The sequence below is a fragment of the Chrysochloris asiatica genome, unplaced genomic scaffold, assembly GCF_000296735.1.
Source record: "Chrysochloris asiatica unplaced genomic scaffold, ChrAsi1.0 scaffold00002, whole genome shotgun sequence".
NCBI classification, from domain to species: domain Eukaryota; kingdom Metazoa; phylum Chordata; class Mammalia; order Afrosoricida; family Chrysochloridae; genus Chrysochloris; species Chrysochloris asiatica.
The window spans coordinates 10,301,346-10,313,715 of NW_006408520.1; the positions used below are offsets into that span (position 1 = coordinate 10,301,346).

A 12,370-nucleotide genomic window follows, 5' to 3' on the forward strand; every position below is an offset into this window, starting at 1 on the left:
GGATGTCATGCTGGGTAAGGTGGAGGGTCAGAGAAAAAGAGGAAGACCCCTAAAGAGATGGATTGGCCAGGTGGCATCATTGATGGACTCAAGTGAGGTTGGCCCAGGATCGGACATTGTTTCGTTCGGCTGTGCATGGGGTCGCTATGAGTAGGTTCCTACTCGATGGCATCTGACAACAACAACAATGCTACCAGAGCTCCTTGTTGTTGTTGTTAAGTGCCGTCAAGTTGATTCCGACCCATAGCGACCCTGTATAGGGTTTCCAAGGAGCAGCTGGTGAGCTTGAACCGCCTACCTTGCAGTTCAAACGGCTTTGCAGTATGGCGCATTAACCCACAGCTCCTTGTTGTTGTTGTTAAGGGCCTTCGAGTCGGTTCCGTCCCATAGCGACCCTGAACAGGGTTTCCGTGGCTGTAAATCTTTAAGAGAACAGAAAGCCTCCTCTGTCTCCCGCAGAACAGCTGGTAGTTTCGAACTGCTGACCTTGCGGTTCAGAGCCCGATTCGTAACCACTACGCTACCAAAGCACCTTGGGACCACTTTAATCTTTTCTGGTCCCGTTGTGAGGATTTTCATTTTCTTTAAATTGAGATGCAATCTTACTATTTTCCTGTGTTGAAGACAATACAGTCTTTGATCTTTGCCAGTAAATATTTCAAATCCTCTCCACTTCCAGCAAGCAAGGTTGTGCAGTCTGCACATCACAGGTTGCTAATGATTCTTCCTCCAATCCTGATGCCATGTTCTTCGTATAATCCAGTTTCTCAAATTATTTGCTCAGCATACAGATTGAATAAACATGGTGAAAGATTTTAAACTGTTCAGTATTTCCTTGTTCTGTTTGAATAGCTGCCTCTTGGTGTATGTACAGGTTTCTCAAGAGCACAATTGCATATTCTGGAATACCCATTCTTATCAATGTTATCCATAGTTGAATGCATTTGCATACTAAGTAAAGCACAACTAAACACTTTTCTGTTATTCTCTGCTTTTAGTCAAGATCCATCTGATATCAGCAATGATATTCCTCTTTCCATGTTGTCTTCTGACTCTAGTTTGAACATCTGGTAGCTCCCTCTTCATATTCTACTGTGGCCACTTAAAAATTATATTCAGCAAATTTTACTTGCATATGATATTAATGATGTTGTTCACTGATTTCCACATTCTGTTAGGCAACCTTTCTGTGGAATGGGCACAAATATGGATCTCTTCCAATCGGTAGACCAGATCATTGTATTGTAAATTTCTTGGTGTAATTGAGTGAGCATCCCTCAATTCTGTATCAGCTTGTTGAAACATTTCAATTTGTTTTCTGTTGATGTCTAGAGGCTTGTTTTTCACCAATGTCTTCATTGTAGCTTGGAATTATTCCTTCAATACCCTGGGATTTTGATCATGTGCTAGCTTTTTGAAATGGTGGAACACAGACCAATTCTTTTTGTCACAGTAACTCTATGTATTCCTTCTATCTTCTTTCATAGTTTTCTGAGTCATTAAGTATTTTGTCCATTGTTTTTGTTGTCAAGTACCGTTGAGTTGGATTCAACTCATAGAATCCATGATTCCAAGGCTGTAAATCTTTGTGGTAGCAGAAAGCCTCATCTTTCTCTTTAGGAGAGGCTGGTGGACTTGAACTACCAACCTTGTAGTTTTAATGCCTATGCTTACCCTATAGAGACACGTGTTCTCCATTTAGTCCATTGTTGTTGTTGTTGTTGTTATTGTTAAGTGCTGTCAAGTTGATTGTGACCCAGCTGGTGTGCTTGAATCACCAACCTTGCAGTTCAAAGAGACTTTGCAGTCCAGCGCATTAACCCACAGTGTAACACCAGGACTCCATTTTGTCCATTGTTGTTGTTGTTAAGTGCCATTAGGATTCCTCAATATTGCAGCCGTATGTTTGAAATTGTTTTATTCAGTACTTTGAGCTTGAGAAATGTTGAGCACATTCTTACTTTTTGGCTTTCTAACACCAGATCTTTGCACCTTTTATTATAATACTTCATCTTCTTGAGATGTCCTTTGAAATTTTCTGTGAAGTTCTTTTACTGCCTCATCTCTTCTATTAGCTTTAGTTTCTTTGTGTTCAAGAGCAAGTTTTGAAGATTCTTCTTGAAAAAAGTTCAGAAGGAAAAATCAAAAACTAAACTGGTAGTCGAATTAGGCACTACAAGAACAAGCAAGTTGTTTTTCGATGAGCCATCAAGGCAAGTAATCAAATCCCTTCAGGACAAACCCCCCTCCAAGACTGAAACTCAAGCGAACACACGAGCATGCATGTAAGAGCACTGGCGACCACATTGCTCTACTGGTGAGTGGAAGTAGGGAAAAGGCAGCAATGAAGGCATGGACTGAGTTTGATCATGTTCTGTAAACTCCTGTTGACCTAGAGATAAGAGAAAGAAGAAGAAGGGCTGATTGGTCTGAAGTAGGGTAAGACTTGGGGACTGCTGAGCCAATGTACAAGCACATAGCCACAGAGAGCTGGAGCTGAGAGTGAAGCACCCAGCTGATATGAAGTGTGGGGAGATGCACAAGAACATTCAAACTTACAGATAGTACTCATTTGACCTAGGTTCAATGGCTTCATGATTAGAACTCAACTAGAGGAAGATAAAAAAATTTGATAAAAAAACAAGTGTAAATTGCTACAATTTGATGAACTTGACCCATACTTATGGATGTAGCAGCTCAAAATACCAACTGAGAGGGAAGGAGTCTTCACATCAAGGATCAATCCTATTCCTTGTATACACAGGGTTGATAGGGATGGGCAACTTAAACATTAGCTACCTAAAATGAGGGGGCATATAAAGACATGAAGAGACTGGCTTACAAGTTTTCAAGAGAGAGTTTAGGTTCAGAGTGTGCAGGGGAAGGTAGAATCCCCACTGAATAGTTTTCATCTTGTCTAGACGGGTCTGGTGAAAGGAGATGGGGATAAGAGTCTGATGATTTGATAATGAGTAATTGTTATCATGACTAGTTGTGGTTGTCAACTGTAAAGGTAGAAGTTTTCTAACAAAAATGGGGGATTAGTTAATCTTACCTTCCAGGAACAGAGGGACCATCAAGAGAGAAGAGCATGAGTGGGATGTGGGATCTTCTCCAGAGAACAGCAACACCAAAGATGGAGGCAGAGATAAGAACATGGAGAGATATAATAGCTGAGGACTCTAGACTGATGGAAAGAGAAAGGCTGTATGCTGGTGGTCAGGAGGCAGGCTTGCAGAATGTGTCCTTTGGTTGTGTAAATGATGTATTCCTGAAGTTTTTGTGTACTTCTAAAAAAAACAAAAACTAACCAAAACAGAGGTAATTGAAGCAAATACTGTTGAATGATGATGTGCAGAAGAGATTGTAATCATTGCAATGAAACAAAATAACATGGATGATTGCAAAACCAATGTTCTATGTAAACTATCAATTCACAATAAAAAAACTTTAAAAAAAAAGAGCAAGTTTCTTCAAACATCCACTTTGGTCTTTTCTGTCTTTCTAATGACCTTTTGCTTTCTTCATGTATGATGTTTGTGGACCACAACCACCCTGGTCTTCTGTCACCAAGAAATTTGTTCTTGAGATGATCTCTGAATTCAAGTAGGATATACTCAAGGTCATATTTTGGCTCTTGTGGAACTTGTAAATTTTTCTTCAGCTTTAACCTGAACTTGCATATGAGCAATTGATGGTCTGTTCCACAGCTGGGTCCTGGCCATGGTTTGACTGATATTATTGAGCTTCTTTACATATACATATTTGATTTCATTCCTGTGTGTTTCATCTGGTGAGGTGAGGTCCATGTATAAACTTGCCTTTTATGTTATTGGAAAATGTATTTGTAATGATAAGTCATTGATCTTGCAAAAATTCTATCATGTGATCTCCAGTATTGTTTCTATTACCAAGGTCATGTTTTCTAAGTACTGATCCTTCCTCTTTGAACTATTAGGAGATAAAGCTATGAAAACTCAACTGTAACCAAAACCCTTGAAGTAATATGTCTCTGGACTTGGGGTTTAAGAGAGATAGCTAAACAAACTGACATAACATTGTTCACAAAACAATGTTCTACATTTTACTGAGGTGAGTAGTAACTGAGGTCTGAGAAACTACCTAGTGGTCATCTAACCTGCAACTTTTGATGTCTCCAAATCTGAAGTTAAAAAAAAAAAAGAAACTGAAGACAATCAAAGACTCAAGGCAATAATAAATGACGTGAACCTCAGCTTCCATAATCCTGAGATCAGAACTAGATGATGCCCTGTTGCCAGTACTATCCACTCTGAAGGTCCTTGATAGAGTGGAAGAAAAATGAGAAGCAAATCTCTAAATCACAAAGAGACCACATTACTGGTCTGATGGAGACTGTTGGAACCCCTGAGACTGTGTCCCTCAGTCACCTTTTAAACCCGGAACTGAACTCATCTGTGTAGGTCAACTTTTGACTAAAGGATATTTAGGCCTATGGAGAGAACAGCTGCAGCTGGGGTTATGCACTCCTAAGAATAATCAATCATTTGAGATCATAAGAGAGGTATTTGACCAGAAGTTAGTAGGGGATGGGATGAAAGGAAGAATAGAAATGGGAACAACTGGGAGAAAGTAGGAAAGTAGATGTATCTGAATTATTGCATAGAAAATGAATTTGTACTGTAATCTTTTGCCTAAATCACAATAAAAGCAAAAAGAGAAAATAATTAAAAGATGAAAACCAAAAATAAATTCAATTACTGTAGAAAGGAGATTGAAAGGAAAGGGAAGTTTTTTTCGTATTAAATGCAGGATCAAAATTTCAAATACCATTTGTATTCATATCCCATTGGGCAGAACCTTGTCAAGTGGCCAGAGCTAATTTAAAAGTCTGAGAGATATATTCAGCTAAAGTTCTATTAATGTAGAAGAAGAGAACAGATAATGGGGGAACAACTAGCAGTTCCTCATACATTCATGGAGACTTTTTAGGAGTACTGTACTATAAAATTTCATTTCAAATAACTTTCATGATTTAGAATAAGTGCTTCAGAGAGCACAGTTGTGTTTGGATTTGACCTTGTGTTTGGAAGGTACAAACTGAGAATAGTGAGGATGAGAATAATATGGAAAGTAAGGAAAAAAAAAAACAAAAAACCCCAAAGCAATCTGATCTGATCTATTAGTATGGCAATCTTTTCCCAAGGAGCAATGAAAAGACAAAACTCTACAGGTATATTGCTTCATCCAGCAGGACTTCTTCTAAAAGTTCACAAGGAGAAATTGAATCTTGGAACAGTCCACAGATGGGAGAAAGAAAAGAAATATTATCTGCCTTTTTCTTGCCCATATCTTGTTTTCTAATAGTCAAAGTTTAACCCACTGGGAGCTAACTCTTCTGCACTTATGAATTGTGGCATCTGGCCCCTTGTTGCTACTCAAGAAGACATATATTGTGCTGTGATCTTTTTATTCATGTTTGAAAGCTGAAAACCAAATTGGTTGCATGTGAAGCAATAAAAAATAAAGAGTTGGGGAAAGAAAAAGGCAGTTGAGGAATTCTAAAAAGGTATCTTATATAATACATTAAAGCAATACACCTATACTTAGTTTCCACTTCTGATTTCTTCTATCATGTGCTGGGGTTTCCAGTAGACTGGCAGTCAGTCCTTGCTTTGTGCCTTGCCGTCTTACTTACTCATCTCCATGTACAGAGTCATGGTTTATCTAATTGGTGAATTTGGATTAAGGAACTGAATGTATGTGGTGCAGTCCCTCATTTTTTGGGGTAATCTTCCTGCCTACAGATAGCATGTCTCTGAGCTGCTTGGTGCCATACAGGGGAGCCTGCAGTTGTCTATTACTGTGTGTGGCAGGGAAGTCAGCCTCATTTGAAGTTGGATATGAATAAGTCTATTTTTGCATTAACGTTAACTGCATTCCCCATTATTTAATCCATAATAAACCTGATAATTTTATTTCTATCTGCTTTCTCTATCTCCCCCAGAACTCAAGTAGACAAAAGGAAGTTGGTGTATTATCACAAATTTAACAGGAAGAAAAACAAACAAATAGCAGTTGTTTCCATGACTCACTGGCTGCTGCTGTTTAAAAAGGAGGAAATTATTTGTTGTCATTTTATTATTATTATTATTGTAGCAACAATTTATTGAAAACAATAAATTCAATAGATTGACAGGTAAGGAAGCTGAGAATTACTTCTAAGGATTTATTAATTTATTAATTAAACATAGGAGCAGGATCAGTAGGAGTCGGTAAAAATCCATATAAAGAGATGAGGAGATTACAAAAGTACTTTAAAATGACCAATATGGCTGAAAAAGAGTAGAGATGAGGATGAAGTTGTGCAATAGTCAGACTGAGTAAGGATTTTTAGGCTTGTTAAGGTACTTTGGTGTCTGAATTATCCCTGACTAATGGGAAGACCTGGTATGGCACTGTGGATTAATGTGCTGGACCTGAAGGGCAGTTTGAACCACAAAGTCAGTGATTCAAGCTCACCAGCTGCTGTTAACAACAATAACAATGGTGAACTCTTGTAAAACAGAACAAAATGCTGATAGGTCCGAATGAACCATTGTGATCCACAGGATTTTCCTTGATGAATTTTAAGAAAAGTAAACCACTAGGTCTTCCTAGTTTGTCTTAGTCAGGAAACACAATCAACATTATTTAGGATTATAACAACAGGCAAGCCTTAAACACATGATGGGCATTGATGACTTGATCCAAGTCATTAATGAACTGCGAAACTTCTACCATTCCATCATCAACATTGCCCAATGGTATTTTCACTTTATTCTAAAATTAATAGAAAGGTTACCTAAAAAGTTAAAACCCATCAAAGGATTTCAAGTATAGAATGATGCAATGATGCTTATTTTTACTCCAATTTCAATAGAGTATCTGTGGGAAGTCTTATCAGTTAAGGAACTGTCGTTGAGTGAGAGATGCTAGTGACTAAATAAAAAGATATGTAAAAAATTGAAACTATATAGAAGATATAATAAATTGGACCAATTTTTTTTTTACCGATGGCACTTAGATGTCAGGATACAGTGATGATCCAAAAATCAAGAAGCTGGTGTTTCTACTTACCAGTCCTTACTCTTTCCATTGTAAGATAACCAAAAATGTTTCTGCTTGAGATAGAGTTTCACTGAGAGAACGATAATCCAGTAATCTGTTTGATTAGGTTTATAACAAATGCTTTCTCTTCGTCATGTTTGCAACAAATGTCTATCTTTTGAAATCATGACCAGAGCATTTTTTTTTTTAACTTTGTGTGTGTGTGAAGGTTTATAGAAAAGACTATTAGTTTTACATTCAACAAATCATCTATTTTATTTCATCTCGATGATTGTTATCCCCTCCCTGCAACAACAGTTATTCCACTTCCTCCCTGTGGTTCTTATTTCCATTCTCAACTTTGTCCTTAGGCAAACGTTGTCCTTTTGATCTTTAATGGTTGACCATTCTATATTGAGCATACCTTACTAGTGTTGCTGTCCCCTATATACCTATCTAGGAGTCATGGTGTGGCGCTGTGGGTTAATACGCCAGACTGCAAAGCCGTTTGAACTGCAAGGTTGGCTGTTCAAGCTCACCAGCTGCTCCTTGGAAACCCTATACAGGGTCACTATGGGCTGGAACTGACTCAATGGCATTTCACAACAACAGCAACAACATATACCCACCTACTGCTTGGCTGAAAATTGGGCCATGAAAGTGAGTTCCATTTCAGATCTAAAAGATGGCTGAGTTTCCACAGATAGATAGTCTCAGGTTCCTACAGTCTCTTTCTGACCAATGATATTTTTTCCCACTGTATCTGAGGACTTCTAATGTGACTCCTTTCAGAGAAGTTGGTAGTGGTAGCCAGCCACTGTCTAGTTTTTCCGATCTCAGTCATAGTGACTGATGTTCATTTGTTTCATTGGTCCATTGGACTAGTTGATTCCAAGCATCTTCATTTCCATCACTCTTCTTCCTTCCACTTATGGAGAGTCCAATAGTTGCACTTAGATGGCTGTTCATGAATTTTTAAGATCCCAGATGCTACTCACCAAAGTAGTTATAAAATACTGTCTTTGCAGACGATGTTACATAGCATTTTTCTTTAAGAATCTTCCAAAACACATGGTATTGGAATATAATTCATTAGACATCTCTTCAAAGTCATATGGTTGCCTTGAGTTCTGAATCGATCTATTCCTATGAAAATTAAATAATTAAAATAACAGCAAGATATATTTATGGACTTAGTGGACATAACTAATTATTTAGTGTGACTTATTTTCAAATATTTGTAGGGTTTTAAAAAAATTTTATCAAAACTCCAGAGACTTATTAGCGCCTATGCAAGATAAGAAGCAAAGAAGAAACAGTTAGAAAAAGGTTGTTTTTTACTTAGTGGATCCTATTTTTGCATCTTCTTTTCTCACACTGCAGATTCCTAGCACAGATATAACTTTACTAAGATACCTATTGTGATTTGCAGCTGTGGATGGACACTTTCCTAGTTATGTATTCAGAAATATCACATCTTAGCTTAGCTAACAAGGCTTTCTTCCTTTCTTTCTTTTTTTTCTTAAGTGAGGCAGAATAGTTAAGTGAAAGTCCCTTAATTTAGGTAAGAATACTCCATCCCAATTAAACATGAAGAATCAAAGAAAAGAGAGTTGATTTCATTTTTTTCTGAAGGGAAAAGTAGGCAGTTCACGAAAATATGAAAATGGTATGGTGGCATCTGAAAATTGTGCAATATTCTTATTTAGAACTTAGGTCAAATATAAAAAAATGTTGAAATATGGGATAAAACTGAAATGAATAAAAAATGATCAATATACTAGCTAGTAGATGGGATAGACACTATCCACTGCATGTTGTGAATACCTTGAGTTGAAAATATTTCGAAAGCTATGATAGGAACCTTTCTTTATTGGTAACAATGTGCTGTGTAAATAGAAATATATCTGAAAGTTGCATACAATTACCTTTACTTTTATTAATATTTTCTTTGATCTTGTTGATAAAGAAAATCACCATTTCTAGAGACTGTTTTATACTGATTTGAAAAATTCAGACCTACAGTAGTCCCTGGGTGGTGCAGATGACACACTAGGCTGCTAATTGAAGGTTTGAGTCTACCCACAGACATCTTGTAAGAATGGCCTCATTATCTATTTCTGAAAAATCAGTCATTGAAAACCCTGTGGAACACGGTTCTACTCTGACACACACAGAGTTACCTCATAGGTTAGAATTGATTTGATGACAACTGATTTATAGAGTGAGTAAGCATTGCCACATATATCACTGACATCAGTAAATTGTGTTAATTACTACTGAGTTTAACTGACCAAGGGCACTAGTCACAATGGGCTGGATTATGCTAAGGAAATACATTTACTTGAAATCTTAGTAAATTTACACAGTAAGTATCTATTTCCTATTCATGCTGTATGTGTATAACTTTGATTAAAAGTGGTGGGTGGGGGCCACCAAGGGACAAGGCTGACTGACATTGATACAACTATCTTGTGATGTCTCAACAAGTAGCTCCAGGGTCTGCTTTTAAGTACTTCAGACCCTTATCATTTCCATTCCCATCCAGAAATCACCATCTAACTCTAGCCTGATTACAAAGGATGATGGAGAAAATAGGGGAGCTCAGGCATTATTTGTTAAGCACCACTGGAGTCCTGGTGTGGCACTGTAGGATAAGCAATGGATGGCTAACTATAAGGACAGTGGTTCAAATCCACTATCCACTCCTTGGATCCCATGCAGGGTAGCTATGTGTCAGAACCAACTTGACGGCACTTAACACCAACAACTGTATTTGTGGAGTTCTGGTGTAGCACTGTATGATAAGTTTTGGACTTCTAACTGCAAGGTCTGCATTTCAAGCCAACCAACCACTCTCAGAAACCCTATACAGGTTCGCTATGAGTTGGAACTGACTCAGTGACGCACTACCAGAACCACTACCACCACCACCACAACAACAACAATTATGTTTGTTATACTAGATTAGTCAGCTCAGAGTCTTGTAGTGGTACTGTGGAATAAAGCAATGGACTACAAGGTCGGTTTGAACTGTAAGGTTAGTGGTTCAAACCCACTAGCCACTCCTGGGAAACCTTATACAAGGTCGCTATGAGTTGGAACTGACTTGATGGTGCTTAACAACAACAACAATACAAGAGAAGATTGATCAGAAGGAAGATTTGCATTGATAATTTTTATGTAATTTGAAAGTGATTTCATGAAGAATTCAAATTTGTAGTCTTTAGAGATAAATAATGTAAGGGTGTTGTCAAGTTTCAGCAGTTAGAAGAGATTCTCATTTGGTGACAGGACATAACAAACATTGTTATTAAGAATATTGGTGGAAACGAACAGGGGAAGTTAAATAGTTAAGGAAAGGCAGACAAATAAAGACCCATGAAAGCAAGTTAAATAATTAACCAAGATGATTTTGAAAGAATAAATAAAAGAATAAAACTGAATATAACATCTACAGTGTCTTAGATCATGAATCACTTCACATCATAAATCACTTGGTAAAATTTTTAATGAACCTAAAAGTCATTGTCATCCAATTCATTCTGACTTACAGTGACTCTATACAGGGTTTCCAATACTGCAAATCTTTATGGGAACGAACATCTTCATCTTTCTCCCACAAGTGGCTGGTGGGTTTAAGCTGCCCATCTAGTAATTAGCAACCCAACACCTAATCCACAGTACCATCAGGGTTCCTGATTTTTAATGAAGGTATACTATATCTGAAGGTCCCTGGTGTGGTATTGTAGGATCACCACTGGACTGAGAACCATAGCTCAAACTCACCAGTTGCTCCTCAGAATCCTTATACAGGCACTTAACAACAACAACAACCTTCAGATATTTGTTGTTGTTAAGTGTTGTTGAGTTGGTTCCAACTCTTAGCAAACTTGCATAGGGTTTCCAAGGATCGGCTGGTGAGCTTGAACCGTTGACCTTGCCAGTTCAAACCAACCTTGCAGTCCAGCACATTAACCCACAGTGCCACAGGGCTCCAGGTAGCTTATGGTAACTCCAACTATGGTGTTTTAAATCAGGTTAAATCAAGATACTATCAAGAAGTTATAATAATCTGGGAATTAGCTAAGGGTTTGTAGACAGAGAAAAAATACATATTAAAAAGTTGCAATATAATATTAGCAATTCAGAAGGCCTGAATGTAATTCAAAGCACAGAGATGAACTGCAGTTTCCCCTGGTTGTTAGGTACCTCAAGGTGATTTTCAACTCCTATTGACCCCATGTAAAAGAGTAAAACTAACCCTTAGGATTTATAGGCCATCATTTTAACAGTATTATAACAAAAATCCACATCTGTAATACAAATGAAACATGAGGGAAATAACCAGACCTGCTAGGTAAGGAGTGTAGCATTCAGGCCTTAATTCTTCCTAATTTAAATCCCATTGTAAAGTTTGCAGGGATTTAATAGACAAAAGAAACAAAAAATGAACAGAGACATGGAGAGTTCCATATTTAGTTTAAACACCAAAGTGTGACTTCAAAAGTACTAAGTGCCTTGTTTTGTTTTTTGTTTTTGTTTTTTTTTTAAGAAGAAATGAATGAGAATATATACTATCTACCTAAATGATCTATTCTGGGAAATTAAGTAATATGATATATTAGATTTGGTATTGTAGAGAATACATAGGATTTACTTATTGTTTTTCTAGTCTCTGAATGTCCATGTTTTCAGTTTTCTTTTAAAGTCTTCATGCAGATATTTATTGGCTAAATTAAACTTTATGGAATCGTATTTTATTTCATTTTTTTGTTTGTTCTTATGGGAATATTACCCAGAGTATTTCAACTGTCTAATCAATTTCCCTTTAGATTCTTATGGATAGTATTTTTAAAATACTGAAACTGACTTATAGGCATAGTTAAATTCTTCATACATCCCAAACCCCAACACTTCCTTTCCTCTTCTCGTTTCTTGAATCTCAACATAGATAATAACCTTGACAAATATCATAGCACAAGTTGGGAACAAAATCTAATGAAGATGGCAGAAACATTATCATCATTACTGGGAGAAAAATAAGATGTTTGGAAACCCACCCCCAGGCCCCTGCAAAAGAAAAAAAAAAAATCTGTAACTTTGCAAGTAAGTGACAGATTTTATTGACCTCTATCCTGAATTCAATATCTTTCTTCTAAAAAGCAGAGGTAGCCCTTATAAAAGACAATCTTTTCATGTTAGGAATCCCATCTGCCTTGTTTTCCCCAACTAAGTTATGTGTAAAACATAAAGAAAATTCTTACATCTTCTAGGATATAGGGTTGCTAGGGTGACTTTT

General features: G+C 37.2%; 1 pseudogene; it reads right to left on the minus strand.

Moving 5' to 3' along the window:
• LOC102838112 overlaps nt 1–5,699 on the minus strand; it is a 14,095-nt pseudogene extending 8,396 nt beyond the window's left edge.
• Between the last annotated feature and the right edge of the window lie 6,671 nt (nt 5,700–12,370).